The sequence below is a fragment of the Odocoileus virginianus genome, chromosome 3 (genome assembly GCF_023699985.2).
Source record: "Odocoileus virginianus isolate 20LAN1187 ecotype Illinois chromosome 3, Ovbor_1.2, whole genome shotgun sequence".
In the NCBI taxonomy this organism is placed as follows: domain Eukaryota; kingdom Metazoa; phylum Chordata; class Mammalia; order Artiodactyla; family Cervidae; genus Odocoileus; species Odocoileus virginianus.
Genome location: NC_069676.1, coordinates 66,595,052 through 66,621,907, shown reverse-complemented (window position 1 = coordinate 66,621,907; position 26,856 = coordinate 66,595,052). Strand labels below are relative to the sequence as shown.

Sequence of the window (26,856 nt, the reverse complement as noted above, 5' to 3'; positions counted from 1 at the left end):
CCAATTCATTAGACGTGAACTTGGGCAAACTCTGGGAGGTGGTGATGGACAGGGAAGCCTGGCATGCTGCAGTTCATGGGGTCGTGAAGAGTAATACACAGCTTGGCAACTAACAACAACAACATTGGCTGATAAGCTTAGAAGCATTCAATTTTGTTCCATCAATCATACCCAAGAAGTAACAGGATCTCCTTTCTTCTCCAAGAAAGGTGATTTCCCATATGGACAAGTTGGTTGACATCTTGGGGCAGGGAGAATGATTATGTTCATCCTTGGATGTCTGACTGGTGGTCTGAGAAGCAAAGAATGCCATCTTCCATTAGTCTGTTCTGCGTTTGGAAGGGAGAGTTGAGGCTCAAGTACCATGTATTTGCTATTCTTGGATTAGGGTCTTATATTTTTAAAAAACCTCATGTAGAAACAACCTCAGTAAATGCTAACCTCCTGCTGGACCGTAATAAAATCCCTCCCAGACTAGCATGAGAATATGAACCACTCCATCACTGTATATTTTTCTACATCATTCATGTTAATGAGATTTGCCTAAATAGACAAATATAAATGTGCATACATTTTCAGCCTTTCTCCAGGGGATAAACATGTTTGGGGGCATTTTATCTGCAAAATTGGATCTGATCCAATTCTGGGCCTTGCCAGATATTTACTTAGGGAAAATTGAAAACAATTCTGTTCTAAACAAACTTTTCAGTGAGCTCAATATCCCCTCACAGAGAGGTTAACCCTGCCCACTGTCGCATGACCACACATCCTCGCCTGGACTCGAGGCCATATGGCCATGAAACCATCTAACCAATCAGAGCTGGTAACCAACTGGGCTGCCTGCCAAGCACAGACACCTAGCGATGGTTGTTCATGTCAATGATCCAAAATCTCTAGTCCAAATTTATTTCTAATTCCTCATGAATAGAATACTTAATAAACCACATAAGCCCATTTTAAAAAGTGACTCACCCATGGTTAATGAGCAACAATAAAATAATACAGTTATAACCCATTGTATAAATGTCTACAAGCAGGAAAGAACTTGACAAGGGCAAAACATGAGAATCAAATTATGCAAATAGAGGGGGGGCGGAATGGCTTTCTCCAGAAGAATTTAGTTTGTTTAATGTTTGACTTTTGGCTAGTTTTACGGGCCCCAGAGAAGCTTCTGAACCCAAGGGTGAGAGAAAAAGATATGTGTTTATTCATCCAGTTATTTCCTACCTGGAAGCAAAGTGAAAGATACGGTTTAATTACCATTATTATCTGAAGTCAAGATAATGTTGAAAAATCCAAAGTCTAAGTAGCCTTAGGATCTTTGGCTATTAGAAGAGAAAATTTCCTTAAGATCCTGTGGCCCACTCCCTGGTGAAATCCAGAGAGACATAAGTGATTTCTCCAACACCACACAGCTAGTTGATGACAAAGCAGGACCAGCATCCTGGGACTCAGACTTTTCTCGTCAAATGCTTTTTCCTGGACCCTACTTGCATTCTCTTGATGGAAGCCCAGGTCTTAACATTCTTCATGCCTTTCAATTTCTTGCTAAAAAAGATGTTCTTCTAAGTTGATAGAAGACTCATGAAATATTTCATCACCTCCCTGGGTTTCATATTCATCCCAGTTTAGAGGCTATCACTGCTATGGCTCTCTGAAGGAAACTACTTCTGGAGATGTGACCTCCCATGGGCCAAGAGGTCTGGGAAAATGATGCTAGGACAGCATTAGCAAGAGACACATGCTGAAGGAGGGTGAGTCCTCCTCTCAGGATCTCACCTGCAAAATTCAATTCTCTATTATTTCACATGTAATCAGGGCTTTGTAAACCCTGCCCTTCCAGAATGAAAAAAAAAAAGCTTCTCTACAGCCTATTAAAAGAAGCATCCCCTGAATTAATCAAATTAATGAGGAATAAAATCAATAAAGGTAATTATCTCAAATACACTCAAGAAATAAACAACTTATTTACTGAACTATTTGCTGTGCCACTAGGTGCTTTGACTTCAAAATGCAGTTTTAATGAGGTACAGGCTGCATCCATGAGCAAAGACTAGAAAGGAGTTGACATGAAGATTTCTTAAAACAATAATGCTCAGTGTGGGCACAGAAGATATGCACACTCATACATACTCCAAGAGTGAGCTTAAGTTGAAACATCTTTCTCAAAAAGTAATTTGGCAGTATGTATCAAGAAACTTAAAAATGTCCACACTCCTTTATTCAGAAATTCTGTTTCTAGGGAATTTATTCTAAGGAGATACTCAGAGAAGTGCTCAACTTTTTTTGTTGAAGACCGTTCAATAGTTCTATAATACAAAGGAAAAATAAAAGGAAACAACTAACAATAAGGAGGGAGTGGATATTCCTGGGGGTTTTCTGCTAGCCACATCCTAATGCCTTTCCTGTTTGGGGACAGGCCCTATTGGCTGAGTCTTGATGGGACACGGGGCCCCAATTCTTACTATAAAAGTCTGTTCCCTTGTAGGTAGGGTGGGATGGACTTTCTAGGCTTGACCAGAAAGATGCTCCTCAGAAACACTGAGACCTAAGGCATTGTTTCTGTGGTTAACCCTAAATAGGGTTCCTCTGCTGAACCTATATTGATTCCTACCCTTGTTCTTAGCCTATTTTCCCAGCCTTTCCATAGATTCTATGACTACCTAATACTATTTCAGTAAATTCCTCTTCCACTTAATTTAGCCAGGGTTGGTTTTGGTGGCTTGGAAACAAAAACTCTGATGGACACAAAGAGAATGATCATATACATTATGAAACATCTACTCAATACATTCTTTGCAGCCAAAAATGGAGAAGCTCTATACAGTCAGCAAAAACAAGACTGGGAGCTGACTGTGGCTCAGATCATGAAAGCTTTATTGCCAAATTCAGACTTAAATTGAAGAAAGTGGGGAAAACCACTAGACCATTCAGGTATGACCTTAATCAAATCCTTATGATATGGGAGTGAGAAATAGATTTAGGGGACTAGATCTGATAGACGGAGTGCCTGATGAACTATGGATGGAGATTCATGACACTGTACAGGAGACAGGGATCAAAACCATCCCCAAGAAAAAGAACTGCAAAAAAGCAAAATGGCTGTCTGAGGAGGGCTTACAAATAGCTGTGAAAAGAAGCAAAGAGAAAAGCAAAGGAGAAATGAATGCAGAGTTCCATTTGAATGCAGGTTCCAAAGAATAGCAAGGAGAGATGAGAAAACCTTCCTCAGCGATCAATGCAAAGAAATAGAGGGAAAAAATAGAATGGGAAAGACTAAAGATCTCTTCAAGAAAACTAGAGATACCAAGGGAACATTTCATGCAAAGAAGTGTTCAATAAAGGACAGAAACAGTATAGATCTAACAGAAGCAGAAGATATTAAGAAGAGGTGGCAAGAAGACACAGAAGAAGTGCACAAAAAAGATCTTCACAACCCAGATAATCACAATGGTGTGATCACTCACCTAGAGCCAGACATCCTGGAATGTGAAGTCAAGTGGGCCTTAGGAAGCATCACTACGAACAAAGTTAGTGGAGGTAATGGAATTCCAGTAGAGCTATTTCAAGTCTTGAATGATGATGCTGTAAAAGTGCTGCATGCAATATGCCAGGAAATTTGGAAAACAAAGCAGTGGCCACAGGACTGGAAAAGGTCAGTTTTCACTCCAATCCCAAAGAATGCTCAAACTACTGCACAATTGCACTCATCTCACACGCTAGTAAAGTAATGCTCAAAATTCTCCAAGCCAGGCTTCAGCAATATCTGAACCATGAGATTCCAGATGTTCAAGCTGGTTTTAGAAAAGGCACAGGAACCAGAGATCAAATTGCCAACATCCGCTGGATCATTGAAAACACAAGAGAGCTCCAGAAAAACATCTATTTCTGCTTTATTGACTATGCCAAAACCTTTGACTGTGTGGATCACAACCAACTGTGGAAAATTCTGAAAGAGATGGGAATACCATACCACCTGACCTGCCTGTTGAGAAACCTGTATGCAGGTCAGGAAGCAACAGTTAGAACTGGACGTGGAAAAACAGACTGGTTCCAAATAGGAAAGGGAGTACATCAAGGCTGTATATTGTCACCCTGCTTATTTAACTTCTATGCAGAGTACATCATGAGAAACACTGGGCTGGATGAAGCACAAGCTGGAATCAAGATTGCCAGGAGAAATATCAACAACCTCAGATATGCAAATGACACCACCCTTATGGCAGAAAGTGAAGAAGAACTAAAGAGCCTCTTGATGAAAGTGAAAGAGGAGAGTGAAAAAGTTGGCTTAAAGCTCAACACTCAGAAAACTAAGATCATGGCATCTGGTCCCATCACTTCATGGCAACTAGATGGGGAAACAGTGGAAACAGAGGCTGACTTTATTTTTGGGGGCTCCAAAATCACTGCAGATGGTGATTGCAGCCATGAAATTAAAAGATGCTTACTCCTTGGAAGGAAAGTTTTGACCAACCGAGACAGCATATTAAAAAGCAGAGATATTACTTTGTCAACAAAGGTCTGTCTAGTCAAGGCTATGGTTTTTCCAGTAGTCATGTATGGATGTGAGAGGCGGACTATAAAGAAAACTGAGTGCCAAAGAATTGATGCTTTTGAACCGTGGTGTTGGAGAAGACTCTTGAGAGTCCATTGGACTGCAAGGAGATCCAACCAGTCCATCCTAAAGGAGATCAGTCCTGAGTCTTCATTGGAAGGGCTGATGTTGAAGCTGAAACTCCAATACTTTGGCCACCTGATGTGAAGAGCTGACTCATTTGAAAAGACCCTGATGCTGGGAAAGATTGAGAGCAGGAGGAGAAGGCACAACAGAGGATGAGATGGCTGGATGGTATCACCAACTCAATGGACTTGAGTTTAGGTAAAGTCTGGGAGTTGGTGGTGGACAAGGGAGGCCTGGCGTGCTGCGGTTCTTGGGGTCACAAAGAGTCGGACACGACTGACTGACTGAACTGAACTGAATCAAAATCCACATTATCAATACATATTTAAAGGCATGTAAAAGACAGCATTGAAAGTACATAGAGATTATGATCACAGTTCTAAAACCTATGCATATCTATTTAATCATTATCATTACCTTATCTATATATCTACCAACATGTCTATGTGAATAGGAAAAAAAAAAAAGCACTAGAATAAAATACATATAAATGCTAACAGTTCTTTTACCTGTGGAGGATTGTAACTATACAGGATGCTTCTCCACCACCCAAGCCATTTTATCTTCAGGCCTAGTCTATCTGTCACTGCTTCCAGAAAGACTTTGCCAACCAAGGTTAGGCCTCCTCCTCCCTGGTGGCTCAGATGGTAAAGAATCTGCCTGCAATGCAGTAGACCTGGGTTCAATACCCTGGTCAGGAAGATCCCCTGGAGAAGGGAATGGCAACCCTCTTGAGTACTCTTGTCTGGGAAACCCCACAGACAGAGGAGTCTGGCAGGCTACAGTTCATGGGGTCACAAAGAGTCAGACATGACTACATGACTAACATTTTCACTTTCAGCGCTTTGAGAGCCCCTAATACACCCTTACAGCATAACACCAAATTGCTATCACTTGTATGCCTGACTATTTTTATTGCTCACTCTCTATTCCTGATGCTCACACACTGCCTCTTCATAGGAGACATTAAAAAAATCTGTAGAATAGATACATGCAAGAATTGTTGTTATAATTTTAAAATGATGGTATTAAAAATAAAGGGCTAGGAACAGAAGATATTCAGGTGAGAAGCAGAGAGACAGAAAACTTTTATTATAATAGTGAGTAAATTACATATGACAGTGGATTGACTATTTGGACCCAGTGAAACAGATGTTGTGTTGTCTGGTACACTAGATTGGTGTGGACAGATACACCATGGCTTTTTCTTCTTGGTCTAAATCCTTGCAACAACTGCCTCTGCTCTCCATTTTTTCTTTGCTAACAGAGATATTGCCTGTCCATCCAGCAGCTTCTGTCCTCCAAGTACATCTTCTGAGATTACCATCAGCTAAATATCGCATTGTCTTTGGATGATTTTCCTACAATGTAATTCCCCATCACATTTTCAGTGCTTTTCTAGTTCCAGACATGCTACAGACTGTTAATTTACCCTTGCTTTTGCCTTGCCCAAGGAAATTGAAAATAAACTTTCATTTCCTAGTCGAGGGATATGAGTGCTTTGTGTAGTTCAGAGAAAAAAGAAAGATTATTGGTCAATGGAATTAGGGAATATTAGGAGGGTTCCTTAAGTTAATGAAGTTACACAGTAATTGGTCATTTGTCCACATATTTGGACTTCATTCCAATGAGCAGAGGTTTTGTCAACATCTGAAATCTGTTTGATAGCTGGCCTCAATCTGTCAGTCATTCCAGTAACCATATTCATAGACTTTAGATCTGAATTCTGAATTCCATCAAAAGTTTTCAAATGGCCTTGAAGATGCTACTGAAGCCATTCTTAGTTACCTCTCTGACTACATAAAAATGAAAGAAAAAATTTCTTTGGGGCAAGTCAACAATCTCTGGAAGGATAATAAATGCTTTCAGAATTCCAGAAGCCCAAGCCTGAGCATCTGGGAGCAAAAGTGGATAAGTCTTTACTGTTAAGTGTGAACGCCTGAAGGAATTTAACAGATGTCTTTGGAGTTGCTCAGTGAAGTACTAGAATGAGTCTAAGTGTGAGGCTAAACTGACTGGAGAAGGCAGAATGAATTGTTATTTCTGTGAACACATTGACTTTCAGGAGTTTGGTTTTTTTGTTTTAGTTTTTATTCCCTCTTTGGGGAACTATTTTACCGTAAAAACATATAAACTAGCAAAAAATAGTCAACAAATATTTATTGTGTATCTGCTATGTGATAAGAACTGGATTCCATATACTAAAAAGAAATGGCCCCCACATGCACACAAATATTTACGTATTTTATGTCTTTTTTACACCTATCTGCAATCATTTCTTGTATATAAATGTTTTCTTTTCCCTCAACATTAGTATGTGTCACATTTTCCATTGTTTCCTCATGGTTTTCATGGTCAACAACTTAATTCTGACAAGTGAACATTACCCTTCTAAAGGACAAATTGCTGCTACAGTAAATGAGACCAAGAACATTTTTGGCATATAGCAGTTTTTTCTCCCATTGTAATTGTTTCCTGAAGTAAATCCTTGGAAATGAGAGTCTTCCATCTCTGAAAAATCAAATATAGTAGATGTATACTGCTCCATTTTGATGACACTGGAATTCATTGTAGCACTGCTTCTGGTTGAGTCTAGATACTGCTTCAGAATCTTTCTTAACACAATATTCCAAGCACTCTTTAACATTCAGGCTGGCAAACAAATTTATGATTTTGATAGGTACATCATACCAAAAGATTACCTTGGAGATATGTCAGGGGGCAATGCCACTTTCATTTACTTTCCCTTCCTAGGAAACCAGCAGATTTCCCTTTAACCGACTCAATCTTCCCTGTGGTTCCTGTGGTCACTCTTGTGTTTCTAAATATTCAATACCCCACTCCCTGAACATGGTGTCCCATCAGAGCTCAACATACCATGATGCAAACTGCCGTTCTAGATGCAGTGAATTTCTCCAGGGTTTAAACAAGAGCAGTAAATTTCCTTTAGCTAAACTGGCAGCCTTCCTGACAGCTCAATGACCACCAGCAATGGGAAAGACACCTCCCAGAGCAGTGAGAAAGAGGCCCTGACATCTCTGTGATTTAAGTTAGAGAAAACAAGTTTAAACCAAGAGGCCACCAAGGGTCAGTATTAAGCTCCCTCCCGCCTGGCACAGTCCGTGACCTTCACATAGGAAGAGGCGTGACTGGCTCTTGCAGTTACTTTTCCAGCAGTGTCAGGGCCTGGCCAATGCCCAGCTTCCTCTCCATCCACACCTAAAGCCTCTAGCACCCTAAAAGAAATCTTTAAGTATTGCTGTCTACTTCAGAATTTCTCCATGCTCTGCTTCTTTTCACTCCAAACTTTATTACTCATTTTTTCTGATTTCCCTGGTGTGGGAGACATCTGTTACTTTGCTTTATCTAATCTCTCTCTCCTCTGGTTCATTGGATCACAGCCTCCCTGTGCACACACCTCCATTCATGGCATCACTGCTGCTTCATTAGGCTTCCCTTGTTTATCGGTGGGACTGCCAATCCAGTTCCATGCTCATCTCTCTGAAATAATTAGTATATGGCTCACCCTCATCTCCCTGGCTGGAGAAACTGGTTCAAATGCAGGGCAAGAGACCCAAGGCAGAGTAATAAGTCTCTTCCAGTGTTCTAAGTCTTCTGAACTCAAGGTCCTCTGTTTTTCTCCCAAGGTTGCTAGACTTGGTTATTATGAATTTAGAGGTGACTGTGGAGATGGCCCTATGTCCTCAGCCACATTGTAGAAGCTCAGCCATAGCAGAAGAGAAGGAGGCTTATCTAGCAGAAGAGAAGGAGGCTTATCTACAGAGATGGGGGAATGGTCTATTGGCAAATGTAGAGCTCTGCATCTAGTATAGCCAAGGAAAAGGAACAGGTTTCAAGTGCCTCCTTTATCCCAATGCACTCAGAGCCTGTCCTTGCCCCAGCAAAAGAAGTGAGGTTGGCATGACCACTCTGAGAAAGTACTAGGTCACTGCTATAAGTCACTAGGTCACTCCATTCCACTGGGTGGAGTGAAAGGAACATGGTCTGAGGTAGAGCCAGCTGGGCTTCTTGGTATTTAAAATGCTGGCTTCTGTGTGGAGGTTCCTCAGAAAACTAAAAAGAGAACTACCATATGATCCAGCAATCCCACTCCTGGGCATACACCCAGACAAAACTATAATTCAAAAAGATATACACACCCTTATGTTCATAATAGCACTACTCACAATAATCAAGACATGGAAACAACCTAAATTCATGCTCATTGATAGAAGAATGGACAAAGAAGATGTGGTACATATATACAAAGGAATACTACTCAGCCATAAAAAAGGAATGAAATAATGCCACTTACCAGGCCACCTGACCCGCCTCTTGAGAAACCTGTATAACTGTCAGGAAGCAACAGTTAGAATTGGACTTGGAAAAACAGACTGGTTCCGAATAAGGAAAGGACTACACCAAGGCTGTATATTGTCACCCCGCTTCTTTAACTTATATGCAGAGTACATCATGAGAAACGCTGGGCTGGATGAAGCACAGGCTGGAATCAAGATAGCCAGGAGAAATAAATAACCTCAGATATGCAGATGACACCACCCTTATGGCAGAAAGTGAAGAAGAACTAAAGAGCCTCTTGATGAAAGTGAAAGCGGAGAGTGAAAAATTTGACTTAAAACTCAACATTCAGAAAACTAAGATCATGGCATCCAGTCCCATTACTTCATGACAAATAGATGGGTAAACAGTGGAAACAGTGGCTGACTTTATTTTTTTGGGCTCCAAAATCACTGCAGATGGTGACTGTAGCCATGAAATTAAAAGATGCTTGCTCCTTGGAAGAAAAGTTATGACCAACCTAGATAGTGTATTGAAAAGCAGAGATGTTACTTTGCCAACAAAGTCCCATCTAATCAAAGCTATGGTTTTTCCAGTAGTCATGTGTGGATATGAGAGGTGGACTATAAAGAAAGCTGAGTGCCGAAGAATTAATGCTTTTGAATTGTGGTGTTGGAGAAGACTCTTGAGAGTCTCTTGGACTGCAAGAAGATCCAACCAGTCCATCCTAAAGGTAATCAGTTCTGAATATTCATTGGAAGGACTGATGTTGAAGCTGAAACTCCAATACTTTGGTCACTTGATGCGAAGAACTGACTCATTTGAAAAGACTCTGATGCTGGGAAAGATTGAAGGCAGGAGGAGAAGGGGATGACAGAGGATGAGATGGTTGGATGGCATCACTGACTCAATGGATGTGCATTTGAGTAAACTCTGGGAGTTGGTAATGGACAGGGAGGCCTGGCATGCTGAGGTCCATGTGGTCGCAAAGAGTCGGATATGACTGAACAACTGAACTGAACTGAACTGATGGATGCAACTAGAGATTATCATACTAAGTGAAGTAACTCAGAAAGACAAAGACAACTATCCTATGATATTACTTATATGTGGAATCTAAAATATGGCACAGCTGAACCTATCTCCAAAGCAGAAACAGACTCAAAGGCAATGAGAACAGACTTGTGGTTGCCAAGGAAGAGGGAGATGGGGGAGGGAAGGACTGGGAGTGTGGCATTAGCAGATGTAAACTATTATATATAGAATGGATAAACAACAAGGTCCTTCTGTATAGCCCAGGGAACTATATTCAATATCCATGACAAACCACAGTGGAAAAAGAATATTTTTAAAAAAGAGAATGTCTATATGTGTATAACTAGGTCACTTTGCTGTACAGCAGAGATTGGCACAACATTATAAATTAACTATACTTAATAAATAAATACACAGCTGACTTCTTAGCAGAGGTCTGAACTGAGTGAGTCAGCCTCAAAATTGTTTTTCATAAGCATACAGAGGGACTTGTTAGTCATTCACAAATTTTAGGAATACCCCCTAACCACCCCTAAATTTTTGTCAGTAAGCTTCTTCCCCTTAGAAGGCAGTTTCTCTGGGACACCAGCATCAAATGCTTCCTTTTGGCAGAGCAGCAGAGTGATTAATGAGCAGATTAACTCATCTGCCAATTGAGTGTGCTCACCATCCCCTGGACACTTCTTCTGCATCCCCAATTCTTTCACTCAGTGCCCTTCCTCCTTTCTGCCATTGATTCCAGGGACACTCAAGTTTTTTAACTGCCACTTGTCATCCAAAATCCATGTGTGGGCATGGACTGGCTGCTGGAGTGATTTATTGATCAGAATGGTGGATGAGAGACTCCACATTTGGTATATGACTTTTGGATATGATTCAGTTGTTAGTCAAGTGTTCATGGAAGGTTTGTTGAGATTTATTTTTCTTTTTGTCAGTAATCCCACAGAAGACTCAGGTTTTATGAGTTTATTTTAGTGGGGTGAAATTAAAGGACATCTAGATCATATCATTTATTTATATATTCGACTTCAATGACAATTACTGTTTGATTCAAAAGTTCTAGCCAGCACCCAACTGAAGTGATGGCAGATAATTTTGCTCCCATGGCCATAGCCCTCCATAGCTACTTGGGGAAACATTTCAATTATACAAGGTCAGGTGAGCTATGTTCCACACTCAGAGAGGCCACAGATAGATGGAGGAGATGACTCTAGGTGCCCCTCCTCCATGAAGCCTTCTCTGAGCTCCCCTTTGTTTTGTGTTTCTCATTAGCTTTTGATAATTTGCTGCTTCTCATTCATAAACATTTACTGGGCAGACACCAAGTGCCAGACACTCTGGTAGGTATTGTGAGGAATCCTTTCCCCTTCTCCCTCCAGGAGGGACATACATCTCTCCCTCTCTACCCATTCCTCCACACAGGAAGGGAGGCTAATCCTACTGATCATCCCTTGACATTTTGCTATGAGTAGGGTTACTCCTTCTGGTTCTGCTGGCCCATCCCAGCTGGATGGTGGCAAGCTTGCCATTCTGGTCCATATCGCTGGTTGGGCAAATGGACATGGGATCTGCTGCATGTCTCCCGCTGCTTATCAGCATGCCTGAGTGCGTGGGTCCCCAGATTCACATTCAACATACACAGAAGAGGCCTGATTAGCCTTGAGCCTGGGCCAGATATTCTAGTCCAGCTTTCACCAAAGCTCCTACACATGAATATGTATCAGGCACTCACTGGGCTGCTATGACTGTTGACTCCCATCTAGATACTGAGACTTGTGTCTCTGTCCTCCTTAGTTGGACAGACACATGGGTTGAGTGGCAGATCTCCAACTGCCACTACCAGGCAGTACTGGTATCAATTATAGCACTCTTTCTTTTTAGGGTGAAAGGTGACCATAATAATAAAAGAATCACCCAGAGTTTAGAAAGTGTACCCATCTCAAATTATTTTGTGAGAGTCTTGTCTAGGCCACAGGACCTGACCAAAGTTCCTTGAAGCAAGCGGATGGCGTTTTCTCAGAAGAGAAACAGCGTTCCCACTGCCAGTGCTCCTGGAAAGAGGCCAGTCCTTACACATGCATGAGGGGAAACACCTTCTGCTCTCTGGGGTTCGAAAGATACCTAGAACACTGCCAGAAAGAGGGAGGTCAGAAGTGGGAAGTTGCTGCTCCAGGTAACACAGAGGCAGTCTGTAAGCAAGGTGAATCTGCCCTAGACCCAGAGGCAGTTCTGTCCCCTGGAGTATTACTCTTGCCTGTGTCTTTCTCTTCCACTGTTCCCAGTCATCACTACATTCTCCTTGGAATCTGTATACTGACTTCTTGGCACTATGGGAATTGAGGGACCAGGTTTCTGCTCAACATAAATATATACAGAGAGGGCAGATAGCCTACCCAGAGGGGGTAGAGCAAGAACAGGCTGCAATGGATGACAGCATAGTGACAGAACCAGGGGCCGGGAGGAAGGTCAGCGATGTGGCTACTGAGATGGCACGCCACCATGAAGAGCATCTCTTCATCTTTGCATTACTCGTAAGAGTCAAAGCCTCGGGTAGAAGGGTGTCAAGCCCAGAGCATGTGTCCATACCTTAGCTGTTGGGGTTGGGAGAAGACAGAGAGGAGTTCCACCGGGAAGGCAGAGCACTGCCGCCCCCCCAGACCTCACACAGTGGGGCATTCCCTCTCCTTAAACAGAAAGCAGGGCTAGGAAAACAGTTACACTGAAAATTCTCTACACAAAACCAAGCCCTTCTACTTTCTTTGAAAGCACCAGGAATTTTCCTATTAGTAGCTTATTCTTGAAGTTATGTTGTTGTTATTTAATCTTTAGGAGTTATTGATTAAACTGCAAATGTCTGTGAGGAGCCATAAGTTATTAAACTCATACTGATCAATACCTGAGTATGAGTTTGGACAAATGATACCCAAAGGTGAGTCAGCTGAAGGATGGGCCTGAAGGATGGGATCCTGAGGGCTGGCTCTCCCACTCAGAAGAAGCGCTCTTTCTCCAAAGTAGAAGGTTGTAGTTGTGACTGGTGAAACAGACATTCAATAAAAAATGTTACCATTAACTTCTATAGCATGGAAAAAGTCTTGAAGATACCAGTGAAAAAGAAAATGGAAGACTATTTGCATTAAGGAATACAATGATCCAAAGATGGGAAAATTAAAAATTTCATTTTTGTAACAGTACACATAGAAAACAAAGGCCAAAAGAATAATCACCAAATTATTGATAATACATAGAAGGTGAGATGAGAAGATCATTTTTTTCCTTTGCTAAATTTAAGTTTAAATTTATCAGAGCAATTACTGTAAAACCTTTAGAAAGAAATAGTTTCACAAGGCCTTTGCCAGAAAAGCAAGAGTTTCCCTTTATCAGTCTTTGTATCCCTGACTCCCTCTCCAAGGCTAGTGAGTTTCAGCTCTTTGGAATGTTTCTCCTGTTATTTATTTTCATATACTAAAAAAATTCATGAACTGATATTTCCTGAGCATTCCATTTTAAACATTAGCTATAGACTTTCCACTGTGGCCCTGACCTTCTCACACAGTTCTCCTCCTCACAGGCCCATCCTCTCTCTCCACTCTCCTAACACATTTAGATCATGATTTAGTTAACCATTATCTAGCATTTAAAATACTGTAACTGGGACTTTTCTGGTGGTCCAGTGGTTAAGACTCCACACTCCCAACGCAGGGGTACTGAGTTTCATCCCTGGTCAGGGAACTAGATTCCATAAGTCACATCGAAAATCAAAGATCCCACATGCGGTAACTAAGACCTGTCACGGTCAAATAAACAAACAATAATAAAATAAAATACCGTAACTATGTGCGTGTTGCCCATGGAAACGGCCATGTTACGACTTCATTTTATTTCTTATATAACATTTTGATTTTCCTGGAGTTGTCTTGTTTCCGTTGTGATTGTGATTGACATTGTCATTTGCTTAGTTGTCTATGTGCCTATTACTAATTTATCCCCAAACATTCCCTTGGAGCTCTTAAGAATTTCTCTCAGCATACCCAAATCCATTAGCAGTCTCTCAAGGACAGTTTTGCTTAGGGACATCCTCCTAGAACCTTCCATCCTTCAATTCCAACCTGTACTTGGGTGCTCTCTAGACCAGCTAAGCAACTGTCATTTTGGAACCTCTTTCATCAACTGTCTGGGAATTCCCTTAAGCTCTTATCTGTGCCGGATCCCCTATTTCCTATATCCCATGAATTTCTCTTTCTTATTGTACTTTTTCAATGTGGTAGAATATAAAGCTGAGAAAGATTCCTATGGGATGTAAAATTTTCAAGATTATATGTATCTTCTTTTTTCATCCTTCACAATTGATTCACCACTTGTCTGGGAAACCAACTCCAGAATCAAAGTCATTTGCCCTCAACAATGTAGACACTTTTCTGCTAAATTCCATCTTCCAGTGGAGCCTTTAAGAAGCCCAATGCCATTCTGATTTTTCTCCTTTGTACATAGCCTTCTTCTTCTCCCTGAAGTTTTAAGAGTTTCTCTGTTTCTGGCATTCTGGAATTTAACAGTGATGCATCATGTGAGGGTCCTGTTACTGTCCTTGTTTTGAACATTTTGGTGGACACTTTGCATCTAGAAACACAGATCCTTCCATTACAGGAAATATCAATTCTTTGATACCAGCTTGTCCTTTAGTTTCCTTTCCCTTTTTCTAGAATTCTTATTAACTGATGTTTGACCTCAGAGATAGATTCTCCATTTTCTCTCTGCTGTCTTTTCTCTCCTCCTTTCCACCTACCTTCAGGGAGATTTCCTCTACTTTATCATAGAATCTTTTATTGAAACTTTTATTCCTGTTTACATCTATATATATAGATATAGATACAGATATATATAGTTGCCATGTAACTTTCCTGGCCAGAGATTGAACCCAGGCCACAGCAGTGAAAGCCTAGAATTCTAACCTCTGGGCCACCAGGGAACTCCTACCATATTTTTAACTGTCAAAAAGTTGAATACTTTTTACGATACCCTATTTTTGCCTCATAGGTATAACTTCTTTACTCTCTGAGGATAATACTAATAACTTTAAACCTTTCTTTTTATCACTGCATTGTCTTTGCTTCCTCCATGTTTTGTTTTCCCCTTTAATTTATTTTGATATCTGTGTTTCAAATTAGAAGCAATCCTCAGTATTTGACTACACTGAGAGGAGGCTGCTATAGTCTGAATATTTGTATCCCACAAAATTCATATGTTGAAATCCTAATGCCTGATGAGATGGTATTAGGAGGTGGGGCCTTTGGGAGGTGCTTAGGTCAGAAGGATGGAACCCTCATGAATAGGATTGATTTTTTTTTTTTTAAGGATTGATGTTCTTATAAAGAGACCCCACACAGCTCCCTGATCCCTTCTACAACATGAGGACACAGTGAAAAGGTGCTAGCTATGAATCCAGAAGAGGGCTTTCACTGAACCATGGCAGCTGTTTGAAGCACTGACCAGGAAGTACCCAGGAGCTCTAGAATTTTCTCTTGCATTGGTCCATTCCCCTAAGAACCACCATCCAATCTACCTGTGCAGAGATGTGAGACTGACCACAGCATCCTGGGAGCTGAGTGATGGAAAGAAGCTGGGGTCCTCCATAGTCAATGAAGAGCCTTTCACTTAATACCCATTTCCAATGAAGAGTATCACTTCCATGCTCAACTGTGTCCTAAGCCCAGAAACTCAAGTTCAACCTCTCCAAAGAAAACACATTTCATCTTGATGAGGAAGGGAGAGTTGTCCAGCTGCTCAGGCTAGGAGAGAGGCCCTGTGAGTCTAACTACCCTTTAAACAACTGTTAAACTCTTCCTGTGTTTGGGACACTTGCACTCTGGCTTACAGAGGAGTCTGCAATTCCTGTATCTCCAGTTCCTGAATCTCTAGACATTCTGTGGGATGAATCAGCATGTTTTTATAGCCCCCATGCCCCTTATCTTCCAGGCTCCTAGGTCTCAGCTCCCCTAACTCTTTGAGAAGTCCCTTATCACTCCTACCTCACATCTTCCATCCTGCTGATTTCTCATTTTCTTTCTTTGTCTTTATGAGTTTTACCATCTTCAGTTAATTAGTATCATTCTAGCTGGGTTTAGGGAGGAAACCCAGCTTAATAGTGCTGTTCACTCTGCCACATCTAAATGGAAGTATTCAGGGCACCTTAATTCTTTCTGTTAAAGCACCTTTTAAATGTTATTTATTTTATGTTCAAATAAATATATTTTACCTCCTATTATAATTAGGAACAAGTTAGCACCTTAAAGAGCTTTTCTGTAATCTTATTAGCTTTGGCCATATATTTTCTCAGTTAAAACAAAACAAACAGCAGAGTACACTAAAAGTACCATATCTGGGACTTCCCAGGTGGCCCAGTGGTTATGGCTCCATGTTCCCAATGCAGGGCTCATGGGTTCAATCCCTGGTTGATGCCACTTGCTACATGGTACGGCCAACAAAAAAAGAAAAAGTACCATCTCTGCCTATGACAGCTTTTTTACATTAACAAACATAGCCTGAATCACAGAAAGGGCTGGAGTTTCCTGGCCTATGGAGTCAATTCAGGATGGAGAAAGAGGGAGAGCTGAGTGTGAGACACAGCAGAGGGAAAATGCAAAGAGACGGGGGCTTGGAGGGGGAAGAGAGTGAGGAAGTGACCCAAACCAAATTTACCACCTTCACAGTTCTTCTTGGGGGCAGGGCCTGCCCAGGAGAACAAATATCATCTGAATGAAAGTCTCTCCAAAATAGAGTTTGAAAGCCCAGCCAATGTTGAGCCCAACACCAACAATACCCCAAAATCGCAACAGAACTCGAGAACTAGGGCAGCCCCTGGTAATGAGTTGTGACGGGCTATGACCCGTCCTTGTACCTGGGGTGGCCAGAGGGGAGGGCCTGTGCACTGGATCTGAGCTAAGGACAACACAGTTTCAGCCCTCCCCTCCACACCCTCCCCATTTTTCTGACGAAATTTAATTTTCGTCTTTGTTTTTTTTTCCCCTGACAGTATCCATTATTCTTGATGAGGCCACAAAAAGCTTCACCTTGTTTCTTTTTGCTTGGGTTCCCTGATTTTATGTGCTTAGGCAGAAACCGAATCTGAAATCCAGTTACCTTTATTCATTTGACTATTGTTTGAAAAGGCAAATAGATAGATTCTGAACCCTATTATGTCCCATCTGTCTCCTCCGGCCTCGGGTGCGCTGGAATGCTCCATATCATCCTCGCAGGATGACTTCCTATTAATATTTACCAGACACAGCTCTCTGTCTAATCCTCTTACCCTCCAACGCGTTTTAGCCACTCACTGCAGCATGAAAACACACCACGTTAACTATGTACTTAAGAGCCTGTGTTCCTGGCCCTTGATTCTGAACCAGAGAGGAAACCAAATAATGATCAACTCATAAAATGAAATGGCCAAACTAGATTTTGTTCTTCCCAAGGCCTAGGCCCCAGGATTACAGTGACTAATGCAGCAAACAGAGTGAAACAGAGATCTGAGGCCCTGGGGGAGAGCGTGGTCTTGGCAGCAAGTCAGATGGTCAGAGACCTGGGGAGGGGGTCTGCCTGGAGGGGTTCTGTCTTAAGTTAAAGCCACGTGGGGACATCTGGAAAGCACGAAAGCGGTTGTCTCATCCAATTCTATCTTAAAACCACTGGAGGAAAACCACAATATGTGGTTTCTAGCCTATACTTGCTTCTAGAAATGGTGGCTCCATTCCTTTGGTGCTGGCCCCAAGCAGCCCCAACTGCACACATTTTAGCAGAAACTAGAAGTCAAGGCAGTGGTTACAATGGCCAGGAGGGCAAGGGTGTGATAGGAGGGGGTTAAGGAACAGCTTCTGGGGTCCTGGCAGGTTTCTGTTTTTTTATTGGGTGCTGGTTACTTAGGGATATTCAGATGGTGCAAATGCAACAAGCTGTGTATTCATAATATGTGCACTTCTCTATACATATATTATTCCTCAGTAAAGTGAATTAAAATTAAACCAGTGATTTTTACCTTTCTGGAGCGTCTGGAATCACACAGATCTTTGAGAATGCAATAAAGTATGTAGGTCCTTTCCCAGGGAAACTTGCAAACACCCTAAATTTTGCATCTAATCTTAGCAGTGCTTTTGATGACCTGAGTCACAGACAGAGGAGAGCTTTCCAGGGTTCTCTTCCCTCCTCCCTCATTTCTATTTAACTGCTGAGTTCCAGCCATTGCTCCTGGAGACAGGATGCCTGTCTCCATTTCCACACTGCCAGCCTGGCCCCACTCTGGCCTCCACTGTTCTTAATCCATCCCAAGCGCCACTGTTTTCATCACAAAAAGTTTCCACTGAAAAGCATATGCTACGTTCTCTTGGCTAAATGGAACAAATAGAAATATCTTATCTTATCCCAGAACTATAGATCCTCCACCTGTCCACCCTTTCTTATCTACCCAACCCCATTTCGTACTCTTCTCCAACCATAACCTGCAATTTCAGAGAAGTTCCCAATATGTCAATTCACCCCTGCTCTTAAACATTCCATTTTTCTCAGCCAGGAGCCTCTCTCCTTTTGTTAAGCTTATGAAAGGCTACAACTACAATCCTGCCTTCCCCCAAGAGTCCTCCTTGACTACAGCAACAAAGAGCTCTCCCACCTTTGAATTCTGTGGCACTTCTCTATCTGCTTCGATTTCATTACATGATCCTGTATCATTCACTCATTTATTCACTTGTTCATTCATTTATTCTGTTTGGAATATCTTTTACTATGTTTGAAATCTATTAACTTTCTATTGTTGTTCCACTATTATAAATAGTGGCTTGAAACAGCACAAATTTATTATCCTACAGTTTTGCAGGTCAGAAGTCCAAAATAAGTCTCACTAGACTATAATCAAGACATCAGCAGGGCTGCATGACTTTCTAGGAGAGTCTCTAGGAGAGAACCTATTTCTTGATTTTCTACCTTCTGGAAGGGGCCTACATTCCTTGGCTCATGGTCCCTTTCCTCCATCTTCAAGCCAGCAACTGTGAGTTGAGTACTTTACACTTCTCTTTGTTCTGACATCCTCTTCCTGTCTCTGTCTTCTCCATTTAAGAATGCTTGTGATTGTGTTAGACATACCCAGAAAATCCAAGATAATCTCCTTATTCTAAAGTCATCTGATTAACAACCTTAATTCCATCTATGACATAACATATAGTCATAGGTTCCAAGGATTAGGATGTGGACATCGTGGGAGGATAGGGGCATTATTCTGCCTGTCACAAATTCTGTAGCCCTTTCTTTTCAATATATGATTTTATTACTCCATTCTATATAATTTATTTATTCATCCATTTGTTCATTTTACAGTGAACATCTATTATTTCGTGGTCCAGCATCCATAAGCCCCCTTCTAATACAGTGTCTCAAATTTTCCCCTGGGAATCACTACCTCTCTCACTGTCAGTCCATATGATCCAGGAGAGGAAACCTCTACTCCAACTCCACCCCTGGCCATGATAACTCCTGGAGGAATGAACACATGACCTAATCAGAATCAGTGAGATATCTGATAGAATTCATAGGAAAGAGGAGCAGGTTCTTGCCACAGGGGTTAAATTAGGAAGATGAGAACCTGAAGATGCCAAGGAATGCCATGGAAAGCCTGAAAATAAAGCTAACACTTGGCAAGGCAGGGCTGAGTAATGAAAAGAAACTGAATATTAATATCATTGCTTAAGCTCCTGAATCAAGCCACACCTGAAGTTAGATCAACTTCTAGCTCTTTAGTTATAAGGTCCCTAAGTTTCTTTTTGATTAAGTCAGGTTAAATTAGCCTTTTTTCTCACCCTTAAATGAGTTCTAAGTGAAACACATTCATTTACTCTTTTATTTAACACGTTCACACTGCACAATTATTTTGTGTTATACACTGGAAACTATAATATAACATTGCTGTCCTAATAGATTATGAAAGAGTTCAGCATACACAGGTTACCCAAAGTTTGGGGACAGGGAAGCAACTGAGCTGACATAGCAGGAAGAATAGGAGTGTGCCAGGCAAAGTCCGGGGAGATGAATGATAAACTGTGTTACAGACAGAAAGTAGAGTATGTGCAAAGGTTAGGAGGCAAAAGGCTCTCTGTTTTCCAAGTGTAAGTCTTGCCTCTGCAACTAGACATACGCTCCTTGAGCTTTTATATCTTCCTAGGCTGTAAACACCATGTAGCACAGAGAATTTGCTCCCAAAAAACTTTGCTAATATCTGTCCTAATATCTGAGGTAATTGAGGCCTAGATTTTCCTTTTCTTCAGTGGCAGGTTACGATTTTATCTATCTAGATTTAGGGTGACATTATAATTATAATAACAATCAGAATAAGAACAATACCAATAATACGAACACTTTTTAAGTCCTTACTATATATCAGACATGATCCTAGGTACTTTACATGTTATTTAATCCTCGAAACTGTCCTTCCAGGTGGCTGTTGTCATCGCCATTTTACATATGAAGATACTGAGATGAAGAAAAGATAAGCAACTTCCCGAGTGGCAGACCCTTCTGGTTGAGTAACCAACAGTCATTCCTGTGTCTCTGCCTCACAATCAGAACTTCAGCCTTGTTCAAGGGATCATGTCTTTCAGGGGAGTGGAGTTCTTCCAGGGGCCCAGGAACTGGCTCTAACTGGCCTAAACCAACAGTGATCCCCTTTGTATTGACAATGATTAGGAATGTAAGGCACAATTATAGATAGTAAAACATGAGGAGAAGTCTGCTAGGAATCCTTGCTGACCAAAACAAGATACAGAAGAGGCACTTCCTTTTTCCTCTGGACATTGTCACTTTCATGCAGTACCTAGAACTGGGGCTGCCATCTTGGGGCCATGAGGGGAGCCACCTAAAAGAACTGGTCAACAGACTAAGGGTGGCAATGGGGAAGGACAAAAAGAAACTATATCCCTAACAGTTTTCCTGAGCTGCTGAATTAGCGAACCCCAGCACTGCCCTCCCTCTGGCCTTCTTGTGATATATGTTGCATTTCTTCTCAACCAAGATGCCATCAGTTGTAAGATGCACCACCGTGTGTGTTGTGTCCAACTAGAAAGAAAAAAATGTTGCCAAGTAACCTATGACACTATACTCTGATCATTTAGAATTTTTATACTATACTTGGTGAAAGAGTACATTTAGACACTTATTCCTAGATTTTTTTTCTACCACTTACTTCTCTTATGTGCATACATGCATGCTAAATCACTTCAGTAATGTCCAACTCTTTGCGACCCCATGGACTGTACGCCACCAGGCTCTTCTGTCCATGGAGATTCTCCAAGCAAGAATACTGGAGTGGGTTGCCATCCCCTCCTCAAGGGGATCTTCCTGACCCAGGGATCAAATCAGGGTCTCCTGCTTGGCAGGTGGATTCTTTACCAAATTAGTCAAGGTATTAGAGCAAATTAGTCAAGGTATCCCTAAGCCTGCTTTCCATTGAAAGTGTAAACTCTCCCGAATGACTTCTGCACTGAGTCATCACTGTTCAAGTTTTTCCATATGCGATGATCCTCTGTTACATCAAAAGCTTTGGTGATACAGCGTTTCTCAAAAGGTATCCTTCTGTAATCTTTTAGCCTGGTTTCTATTATTTGCAGTCAAAAGCGGCCCTTCTGATTCACTAAGGTCACCAGTATCATATGTGGCAGAGTTTAGATTCAAGCCCAATCATTCTGACTTCAGAATGACTAACTGATCACTGTGCTAAATAACTTTTGTTTCAGCCAACGTGACAGATCTGATTAATGGATAGTAACTCCCTGTGAAGTGTCGCGTGGAGAGGGACTCTGAGGCCATGACTTATTATCTATGACTGCCATGGAACCCTGGGTGATTTGTTGTATCATACATGTCATGTACTTCCCTTTCCCAGATAATTATATCAACCCTCAACTTTTATGCAAAGATACGGATTCCTTCAGCTGGAATAAGACCAGCTTCAACCTAAACACTTTAGGACTAACAGGCAGGACTGCTACAAAGGACCATGCAGGTTGTGTATTATGTAATTTCCAAAGAATGCTTATTAGTATATTCACTATGGCGTAAGTGGCAGTCCCTAGTTTTATGCAGTATACAACCTGCACAGTTGTGCCTGGAAGTTGTTCAAATACTGATTCTCCATTTAAGCACCATAAATACAACCTTCACAGTGAATTGCCATCATTTATTCTGGAATTTTATACCTAGTATAAAGGTCAAGTTATTTTTGTGTCTAATTAAATTTCTCCTATCTAAAATTAAATTCTATTCTTGAATGACACAGACTTAAGAATAATATAAAGCATTTAGTCTGGCTCTGTAGGGGCTCAATATTCATCAAACATAAGTGAATCATTAAAAATCATTCATATATTTGAAGACAATAATTAAGTCTCCTAGTCTTATTAGCTTCTCCAAGCTAAACAAATCTAATTTACTTAACAAGTGATTATCATGTGCCAGGAACCATGCTCAGCACTTTAGTCTGTGATGTCATTTCATCTTCACTAAAACTCTCTGAGGTAGATATGCCATTACTCTCACTTTATAGATGAAGATTGTAGTGACTAGAATGCAGGTGCTAAAGCTATACTACCTGAACCCATGTGATCTTGGGTAAGTCACCCAGTCCCTCTGCACTCCAGTTCCCTCACTATGAAATGGAGATAATGACAATGTCTACTTCATAAGATTGCCCCAATATTTGCAGCATTGAACGTAATGTCTCACCAGAAAATAACCAACATACTCTTGCTGCTGTTATATTTCTATAACATGTATTTCTAGCACCCGCGTGAAGGAAGGGACTGAGCAAGGAATTGAACTGCAGGATTTCTTTCCTCTCTGCCTTTCTAACTCTATCCCAGATTTAAAAAGCACCTTGAAGCTATGTCATCACCTTCTCATTTTGCAGACGAGGGACCCGAGGTCCATTGTGGATCATTATCATCCACGCTGCTAACAGGGAGAATCTGGCTCTCTATACAGTCTCTTGCTCCTCTTACCACTTGCTACCTATATTAATGCTTTGAACCTGATCTCAGGGCCAAGTTTTCAGCCTCCCACTGGGATAAATGGAGAGATTTTTGAGAAAAAAAAATTGGCCAACTTGTATAGGACCACTTGGAGTCATTCTGCTTTATGGTATTGCCAGAGATCCTTCTCCCACCAGGCCAGGCTGGTCAAGAGTCCAAGGAGTTCCCGGGCCTGGCACCTGCTTGCAGACCTGGCACCCTGCCCTGCCCAGGAGCCAGTGCATGTTGGGACACTCCAGAGACCCACAACAATTACAGGGCACCACTCATTTGCCCCAGGGACTTCTTATATGAATTAGTATCTCCTATTAAAAATGAAATCCAAGATAATAAATTGTCCTTAAGGGCTCAGATGTCTTTAATCATGGTTTTATCTTCTCCCTCAGGCTTGGTGACTCCTAATGAGTTCCAGCTCACATCCTGGATGAATTATCGTTGGAGGAGTGTGTGCACTCAGTGAAAATAAACTAACAGTAAGATTCGTGTTTATTCTTTAATTCACTCCATCCAAAAATAGTTTCCTTTTTAAAGAACATTTTTCAAATAGAGAAGTGAATACTGATAACCCTTTCTGCTTCACACCAAAAATGAAGGAGAGAGACAAATACCCACAGTTGGATTTATGACTGTTGATAGATAGAGTAATGTGAACTCGAAATATCTGAGACCTCTGACCAGTTTTTTCACATCCTGAGCCTCAGTTTACTCATCTACAGAATGAGGATGGTAATATCTACCTCCTTTAGCTCTTGTAAGGATGCATGTAAGTAAACTAGTTCAGTATATAGTAGTAAACATTAGGTTTCAGTATATAGTAGTAAAAATAATAGTAAATACTATATTATTTTATAATGCTATGCAAACTTGCATATACATTACATTTGGGAAATCCATCCTGTTTTTCCATTGATTTATATCATGTTCAGAAGTACTTTACCTTTTTTCTTCATTCCTCCTGCATCTATAGTAGATGAGGCCTCCTACTATTTTTCTGCTCCCCTCTTCCTTCCATCCAATAGTCATGATCTATAAGCAAATTCTTAGATGCCCTAGGGAGCAAACGCTCAAAGGAATCCCATATTGAAACAAAGTAGCTGCCTATATAGTGCATAATCATCTCTTAATCGATCTGGCTTGTAAATTAGTATATTGAGTTTCTATAAGTTGAACCCACACTGCGGGAGTCATCCAATTTCAGTTTCCTCAGCATCCTTATTTGGTGCAAAATAAGTTAAGTGGAATTGCTTGCACTCCCAGGAAAGGAGTAGGTTTTCTTGGTTTTGTTGTTTTTTCCATGGTTCCTTCCTCTTCCTGCCTTTGGAAGAGGAAAGGGCCTCAGGGCAGGGTCAATGTTAGCTGTGGTGAAGGATGGTTCTTCTGTGAGTGTGTGAATCTGAGAGTGGGTGTTGGAGAAAGGAGCTGAACTTCTGAACTGGAGCCTGGGTCTGAGTAAAGATGGAGTCACTGACAGGAAGAATCCCTTGTTCAAAATAGCTGCCACCTCTCTCACCAGCACCTCCTGTCTCTTCCCTCATGTGCTCTCACAGGGCCACCTTGACTCCACCAAGAAGGAACTAGGAGCCAGAAGGACTCTGTTAGGCACTCAGTCATGTTCGACTCTTTGTGAGCCCATGAACTATAGCCCACCAGGTTCTTCTGTCCATGGGATTCCCCAGGCAAGAATCCTGGAGTGGGTTGCCATTTTCTTCTCCAGGGGATCTTCCCAACCCAGGGATTGAACCTGGGTCTCCCACCTTGCAGGCAGGCTATTTACCAACTGAGCCACCAAGGAAGACTCTAGTGTAGAATCTAGAAGGGCTCTGGTCAAGGGCATTCTGTTTTTCCCCTCAGCTCGGCAGGGAAACTCCTCCTCTAGTTTCTCCATTGATTAAAAGATGAATATGAATATGTGCTCCCTTGAAGAAACGATGGAGTCTACTAATGAAGCCTCAGCCATTATTCATGGACTTAACATCCACCTTGGTCCTGGCAGGCACTTTGGATTATGAGGAGGCTCTGTGAGGAAAAAGGCAAGAGCAGGAGACTAGAAAAGAAAATATTTAAGGATTTTTACCTAAACTCCTCTTGTGGATATAAAATTCTCAGCCAAAATTTTGAAACCTCTGTTCTTGCAAATGTTAAAAAAAAAAAAAAAAAAAAAACTCAAACCACATTACAATAATGCCATTGTTTCTCTGGCAAAACACATCTCTATGGGTAATTTATTACATTGAATCGAAAACTCTCCCTTTTCCCTCTCCTTCTTGTCTCCCTTGAGGGGGAAGCTAAATCACCAGAAAGATTTTTCCCAAATCACCCCCTGGCCTCATGGGAAGGTCATCTGTTCCACATAAAGCCTGTCATCCTGGTAGGTCCAGATACCACTCAACATCACAGCTGACCTTAGCCGAGATATGTCGTCCTGCTGGTCTTGGATGGTAGCTTCTCCCTTGTCATTCCTGCTTCTAAAGTGCCCACAGCCGATGGAATAGTGGCACAGAGCATGCAGGTTTGCCTCCCTGTGACTCAGCATCTTCCTGGCTCTGCTGATCCTGAGGCCCCAACCATGGCTCATCCACAATAAAGACTCTGCTATGACATCACCTTAAATCACATCACAGTGACCCCCATCACTGGCACCTGACTATGACTTTTTAACTGCCTTCCTCTCCTCTATTAAGGGACATCTTCAGATCGCATCCACCCACTCTGTACTCGAAAGAGACTCAGAGGCAAGATGCAGGGGAAATATCACAAGCCTCTGCTACTCAGAAAATGCTGCTGTTTCTACTCTACTGGTGTCACCCCACGTTGGTATGGGGCACCCAGCCAACAAGTGGTTTCTTTCCAGAATTTTGGATCCTTTTTAGATCTCTAACATTTACCCCTCCCTCATGGATTCAACTTTAAGCAGAAGGTAGGTGAGTGGCTGGGGAAAGGGAGAGATAAAAACTCTATCTTAAATAGAATATAAAATAATTATTAAATAAAAATAATTATTCTATCTTCCACCTGTCTCACAGTGTTGTAAATCCTCAGAAGATCCAAAGAGAAAAAGTATGTACGGCATTAAGCATGGGGCTTGGCACAGAGCAAGTGCTGTATCAGTCTTACAAAGATGAAGACACCCCCATTAGCTTGCACACTCTAATCAAACATTTAATCAGTTCCTTAACTGATTTAATATCTTTGTGTTCTTGTCATCCGTGCCAGCATAGTACTTAATACATAACAGGGGCTCAGAAATCAATTGCTGAATTCGTTTTAAAGGATGAAATATAATCTGCTTAAGACAAATCCTTTCCCTTACATGGAACCGGGAGAGAGGGGGTTACTGATAGCTCACATAGGGACCCAAAAGAGACCAGGATATGAGCTGATAAAAAGGGGAAAGTGTGTATGGGGCTTTCCCACTCACAGTAGTCCTACTTCATGTTCTACTTTCTTAATTATTCGTCAGGGCTCCCCTTGAAAGCAAGTGGCTGAGTCAAGATTATTAATAGAAAATGGTTTTGAAATTGATGGGCTCAGGGAATTCCCCTTGAGTCAAAACCTGAAGGAAGTGAGTACTTCTGAGCAAAGGAGCTCATCCTGCCTCAAGACTGGAAGAAGTTGTAGGAAGAGACACAGGATCAAGAGGTTCAAACTTTGTATGGTGCCCAGCAGGCACTTGGTTGAATGGATGAACGAATCAATGAATACTTGATTCTAAGTAGGCATTCTATCCTCACTTTTTACCCTGCTTTTTTTCAGAGAGTGACCACAATCTATGTTTACTAGACC

At 41.5% G+C, this 26,856-nt stretch overlaps 1 long non-coding RNA gene across 1 annotated transcript in view; it reads right to left on the bottom strand.

Moving 5' to 3' along the window:
• LOC110143657 (uncharacterized) overlaps positions 1–25,630 on the bottom strand; it is a 91,828-nt gene extending 66,198 nt beyond the window's left edge. Inside the window, exon 1 of the long non-coding RNA XR_002315647.2 lies at positions 25,476–25,630. This is a non-coding gene — a long non-coding RNA (uncharacterized lncRNA). The remainder of the gene's footprint in view (positions 1–25,475) is intronic.
• Between the last annotated feature and the right edge of the window lie 1,226 nt (positions 25,631–26,856).